The sequence below is a fragment of the Tachypleus tridentatus genome, chromosome 2 (assembly GCF_004210375.1).
Source record: "Tachypleus tridentatus isolate NWPU-2018 chromosome 2, ASM421037v1, whole genome shotgun sequence".
NCBI classification, from domain to species: Eukaryota; Metazoa; Arthropoda; class Merostomata; order Xiphosura; family Limulidae; genus Tachypleus; species Tachypleus tridentatus.
In genome coordinates this window covers 150934213-150941827 of record NC_134826.1, presented here as the reverse complement: position 1 = coordinate 150941827, position 7615 = coordinate 150934213, and positions in this window count along the sequence as shown.

Genomic DNA, 7615 nt, shown 5'->3' with positions numbered 1-7615 from the left:
AATTTAACAAGTATAGACCAGACAAGTGGACAGAATACATCCCATGTGCTGAGTTTCATATAATAGTCAATTTAACAAGTATAGACCAGACAAGTGGACAGAATACATCCCATGTGCTGAGTTTCATATAATAGTCAATTTAACAAGTATAGACCAGACAAGTGGACAGAATACATCCCATGTGCTGAGTTTCATATAATAGTCAATTTAACAAGTATAGACCAGACAAGTGGACAGAATACATCCCATGTGCTGAGTTTCATATAATAGTCAATTTAACAAGTATAGACCAGACAAGTGGACAGAATACATCCCATGTGCTGAGTTTCATATAATAGTCAATTTAACAAGTATAGACCAGACAAGTGGACAGAATACATCCCATGTGCTGAGTTTCATATAATAGTCAATTTAACAAGTATAGACCAGACAAGTGGACAGAATACATCCCATGTGCTGAGTTTCATATAATAGTCAATTTAACAAGTATAGACCAGACAAGTGGACAGAATACATCCCATGTGCTGAGTTTCATATAATAGTCAATTTAACAAGTATAGACCAGACAAGTGGACAGAATACATCCCATGTGCTGAGTTTCATATAATAGTCAATTTAACAAGTATAGACCAGACAAGTGGACAGAATACATCCCATGTGCTGAGTTTCATATAATAGTCAATTTAACAAGTATAGACCAGACAAGTGGACAGAATACATCCCATGTGCTGAGTTTCATATAATAGTCAATTTAACAAGTATAGACCAGACAAGTGGACAGAATACATCCCATGTGCTGAGTTTCATATAATAGTCAATTTAACAAGTATAGACCAGACAAGTGGACAGAATACATCCCATGTGCTGAGTTTCATATAATAGTCAATTTAACAAGTATAGACCAGACAAGTGGACAGAATACATCCCATGTGCTGAGTTTCATATAATAGTCAATTTAACAAGTATAGACCAGACAAGTGGACAGAATACATCCCATGTGCTGAGTTTCATATAATAGTCAATTTAACAAGTATAGACCAGACAAGTGGACAGAATACATCCCATGTGCTGAGTTTCATATAATAGTCAATTTAACAAGTATAGACCAGACAAGTGGACAGAATACATCCCATGTGCTGAGTTTCATATAATAGTCAATTTAACAAGTATAGACCAGACAAGTGGACAGAATACATCCCATGTGCTGAGTTTCATATAATAGTCAATTTAACAAGTATAGACCAGACAAGTGGACAGAATACATCCCATGTGCTGAGTTTCATATAATAGTCAATTTAACAAGTATAGACCAGACAAGTGGACAGAATACATCCCATGTGCTGAGTTTCATATAATAGTCAATTTAACAAGTATAGACCAGACAAGTGGACAGAATACATCCCATGTGCTGAGTTTCATATAATAGTCAATTTAACAAGTATAGACCAGACAAGTGGACAGAATACATCCCATGTGCTGAGTTTCATATAATAGTCAATTTAACAAGTATAGACCAGACAAGTGGACAGAATACATCCCATGTGCTGAGTTTCATATAATAGTCAATTTAACAAGTATAGACCAGACAAGTGGACAGAATACATCCCATGTGCTGAGTTTCATATAATAGTCAATTTAACAAGTATAGACCAGACAAGTGGACAGAATACATCCCATGTGCTGAGTTTCATATAATAGTCAATTTAACAAGTATAGACCAGACAAGTGGACAGAATACATCCCATGTGCTGAGTTTCATATAATAGTCAATTTAACAAGTATAGACCAGACAAGTGGACAGAATACATCCCATGTGCTGAGTTTCATATAATAGTCAATTTAACAAGTATAGACCAGACAAGTGGACAGAATACATCCCATGTGCTGAGTTTCATATAATAGTCAATTTAACAAGTATAGACCAGACAAGTGGACAGAATACATCCCATGTGCTGAGTTTCATATAATAGTCAATTTAACAAGTATAGACCAGACAAGTGGACAGAATACATCCCATGTGCTGAGTTTCATATAATAGTCAATTTAACAAGTATAGACCAGACAAGTGGACAGAATACATCCCATGTGCTGAGTTTCATATAATAGTCAATTTAACAAGTATAGACCAGACAAGTGGACAGAATACATCCCATGTGCTGAGTTTCATATAATAGTCAATTTAACAAGTATAGACCAGACAAGTGGACAGAATACATCCCATGTGCTGAGTTTCATATAATAGTCAATTTAACAAGTATAGACCAGACAAGTGGACAGAATACATCCCATGTGCTGAGTTTCATATAATAGTCAATTTAACAAGTATATACCAGACAAGTGGACAGAATACATCCCATGTGCTGAGTTTCATATAATAGTCAATTTAACAAGTATAGACCAGACAAGTGGACAGAATACATCCCATGTGCTGAGTTTCATATAATAGTCAATTTAACAAGTATAGACCAGACAAGTGGACAGAATACATCCCATGTGCTGAGTTTCATATAATAGTCAATTTAACAAGTATAGACCAGACAAGTGGACAGAATACATCCCATGTGCTGAGTTTCATATAATAGTCAATTTAACAAGTATAGACCAGACAAGTGGACAGAATACATCCCATGTGCTGAGTTTCATATAATAGTCAATTTAACAAGTATAGACCAGACAAGTGAACAGAATACCATCCATCCCATGTGCTGAGTTTCATATAATAGTCAATTTAACAAGTATAGACCAGACAAGTGGACAGAATACATCCCATGTGCTGAGTTTCATATAATAGTCAATTTAACAAGTATAGACCAGACAAGTGGACAGAATACATCCCATGTGCTGAGTTTCATATAATAGTCAATTTAACAAGTATAGACCAGACAAGTGGACAGAATACATCCCATGTGCTGAGTTTCATATAATAGTCAATTTAACAAGTATAGACCAGACAAGTGGACAGAATACATCCCATGTGCTGAGTTTCATATAATAGTCAATTTAACAAGTATAGACCAGACAAGTGGACAGAATACATCCCATGTGCTGAGTTTCATATAATAGTCAATTTAACAAGTATAGACCAGACAAGTGGACAGAATACATCCCATGTGCTGAGTTTCATATAATAGTCAATTTAACAAGTATAGACCAGACAAGTGGACAGAATACATCCCATGTGCTGAGTTTCATATAATAGTCAATTTAACAAGTATAGACCAGACAAGTGGACAGAATACATCCCATGTGCTGAGTTTCATATAATAGTCAATTTAACAAGTATAGACCAGACAAGTGGACAGAATACATCCCATGTGCTGAGTTTCATATAATAGTCAATTTAACAAGTATAGACAAGTGGACAGAATACATCCCATGTGCTGAGTTTCATATAATAGTCAATTTAACAAGTGCCAGACAAGTGGACAGAATACATCCCATGTGTTGAGTTTCAAAAATAGTCAATTTAACAAGTATAGACCAGACAAGTGGACAGAATACATCCCATGTGCTGAGTTTCATATAATAGTCAATTTAACAAGTATAGACCAGACAAGTGGACAGAATACATCCCATGTGCTGAGTTTCATATAATAGTCAATTTAACAAGTATAGACCAGACAAGTGGACAGAATACATCCCATGTGCTGAGTTTCATATAATAGTCAATTTAACAAGTATAGACCAGACAAGTGGACAGAATACATCCCATGTGCTGAGTTTCATATAATAGTCAATTTAACAAGTATAGACCAGACAAGTGGACAGAATACATCCCATGTGCTGAGTTTCATATAATAGTCAATTTAACAAGTATAGACCAGACAAGTGGACAGAATACATCCCATGTGCTGAGTTTCATATAATAGTCAATTTAACAAGTATAGACCAGACAAGTGGACAGAATACATCCCATGTGCTGAGTTTCATATAATAGTCAATTTAACAAGTATAGACCAGACAAGTGGACAGAATACATCCCATGTGCTGAGTTTCATATAATAGTCAATTTAACAAGTATAGACCAGACAAGTGGACAGAATACATCCCATGTGCTGAGTTTCATATAATAGTCAATTTAACAAGTATAGACCAGACAAGTGGACAGAATACATCCCATGTGCTGAGTTTCATATAATAGTCAATTTAACAAGTATAGACCAGACAAGTGGACAGAATACATCCCATGTGCTGAGTTTCATATAATAGTCAATTTAACAAGTATAGACCAGACAAGTGGACAGAATACATCCCATGTGCTGAGTTTCATATAATAGTCAATTTAACAAGTATAGACCAGACAAGTGGACAGAATACATCCCATGTGCTGAGTTTCATATAATAGTCAATTTAACAAGTATAGACCAGACAAGTGGACAGAATACATCCCATGTGCTGAGTTTCATATAATAGTCAATTTAACAAGTATAGACCAGACAAGTGGACAGAATACATCCCATGTGCTGAGTTTCATATAATAGTCAATTTAACAAGTATAGACCAGACAAGTGGACAGAATACATCCCATGTGCTGAGTTTCATATAATAGTCAATTTAACAAGTATAGACCAGACAAGTGGACAGAATACATCCCATGTGCTGAGTTTCATATAATAGTCAATTTAACAAGTATAGACCAGACAAGTGGACAGAATACATCCCATGTGCTGAGTTTCATATAATAGTCAATTTAACAAGTATAGACCAGACAAGTGGACAGAATACATCCCATGTGCTGAGTTTCATATAATAGTCAATTTAACAAGTATAGACCAGACAAGTGGACAGAATACATCCCATGTGCTGAGTTTCATATAATAGTCAATTTAACAAGTATAGACCAGACAAGTGGACAGAATACATCCCATGTGCTGAGTTTCATATAATAGTCAATTTAACAAGTATAGACCAGACAAGTGGACAGAATACATCCCATGTGCTGAGTTTCATATAATAGTCAATTTAACAAGTATAGACCAGACAAGTGGACAGAATACATCCCATGTGCTGAGTTTCATATAATAGTCAATTTAACAAGTATAGACCAGACAAGTGGACAGAATACATCCCATGTGCTGAGTTTCATATAATAGTCAATTTAACAAGTATAGACCAGACAAGTGGACAGAATACATCCCATGTGCTGAGTTTCATATAATAGTCAATTTAACAAGTATAGACCAGACAAGTGGACAGAATACATCCCATGTGCTGAGTTTCATATAATAGTCAATTTAACAAGTATAGACCAGACAAGTGGACAGAATACATCCCATGTGCTGAGTTTCATATAATAGTCAATTTAACAAGTATAGACCAGACAAGTGGACAGAATACATCCCATGTGCTGAGTTTCATATAATAGTCAATTTAACAAGTATAGACCAGACAAGTGGACAGAATACATCCCATGTGCTGAGTTTCATATAATAGTCAATTTAACAAGTATAGACCAGACAAGTGGACAGAATACATCCCATGTGCTGAGTTTCATATAATAGTCAATTTAACAAGTATAGACCAGACAAGTGGACAGAATACATCCCATGTGCTGAGTTTCATATAATAGTCAATTTAACAAGTATAGACCAGACAAGTGGACAGAATACATCCCATGTGCTGAGTTTCATATAATAGTCAATTTAACAAGTATAGACCAGACAAGTGGACAGAATACATCCCATGTGCTGAGTTTCATATAATAGTCAATTTAACAAGTATAGACCAGACAAGTGGACAGAATACATCCCATGTGCTGAGTTTCATATAATAGTCAATTTAACAAGTATAGACCAGACAAGTGGACAGAATACATCCCATGTGCTGAGTTTCATATAATAGTCAATTTAACAAGTATAGACCAGACAAGTGGACAGAATACATCCCATGTGCTGAGTTTCATATAATAGTCAATTTAACAAGTATAGACCAGACAAGTGGACAGAATACATCCCATGTGCTGAGTTTCATATAATAGTCAATTTAACAAGTATAGACCAGACAAGTGGACAGAATACATCCCATGTGCTGAGTTTCATATAATAGTCAATTTAACAAGTATAGACCAGACAAGTGGACAGAATACATCCCATGTGCTGAGTTTCATATAATAGTCAATTTAACAAGTATAGACCAGACAAGTGGACAGAATACATCCCATGTGCTGAGTTTCATATAATAGTCAATTTAACAAGTATAGACCAGACAAATGGACAGAATACATCCCATGTGCTGAGTTTCATATAATAGTCAATTTAACAAGTATAGACCAGACAAGTGGACAGAATACATCCCATGTGCTGAGTTTCATATAATAGTCAATTTAACAAGTATAGACCAGACAAGTGGACAGAATACATCCCATGTGCTGAGTTTCATATAATAGTCAATTTAACAAGTATAGACCAGACAAGTGGACAGAATACATCCCATGTGCTGAGTTTCATATAATAGTCAATTTAACAAGTATAGACCAGACAAGTGGACAGAATACATCCCATGTGCTGAGTTTCATATAATAGTCAATTTAACAAGTATAGACCAGACAAGTGGACAGAATACATCCCATGTGCTGAGTTTCATATAATAGTCAATTTAACAAGTATAGACCAGACAAGTGGACAGAATACATCCCATGTGCTGAGTTTCATATAATAGTCAATTTAACAAGTATAGACCAGACAAGTGGACAGAATACATCCCATGTGCTGAGTTTCATATAATAGTCAATTTAACAAGTATAGACCAGACAAGTGGACAGAATACATCCCATGTGCTGAGTTTCATATAATAGTCAATTTAACAAGTACAGACCAGACAAGTGGACAGAATACATCCCATGTGCTGAGTTTCATATAATAGTCAATTTAACAAGTATAGACCAGACAAGTGGACAGAATACATCCCATGTGCTGAGTTTCATATAATAGTCAATTTAACAAGTATAGACCAGACAAGTGGACAGAATACATCCCATGTGCTGAGTTTCATATAATAGTCAATTTAACAAGTATAGACCAGACAAGTGGACAGAATACATCCCATGTGCTGAGTTTCATATAATAGTCAATTTAACAAGTATAGACCAGACAAGTGGACAGAATACATCCCATGTGCTGAGTTTCATATAATAGTCAATTTAACAAGTATAGACCAGACAAGTGGACAGAATACATCCCATGTGCTGAGTTTCATATAATAGTCAATTTAACAAGTATAGACCAGACAAGTGGACAGAATACATCCCATGTGCTGAGTTTCATATAATAGTCAATTTAACAAGTATAGACCAGACAAGTGGACAGAATACATCCCATGTGCTGAGTTTCATATAATAGTCAATTTAACAAGTATAGACCAGACAAGTGGACAGAATACATCCCATGTGCGTGAGTTTCATATAATAGTCAATTTAACAAGTATAGACCAGACAAGTGGACAGAATACATCCCATGTGCTGAGTTTCATATAATGGTCAATTTAACAAGTATAGTACAGACAAGTGGACAGAATACATCCCATGTGCTGAGATTCATATAATTGTCAATTTAACAAGTATAGACCAGACAAATGGACAAAATACATCCCATGTGCTGAGTTTCATATAATAGTCAAT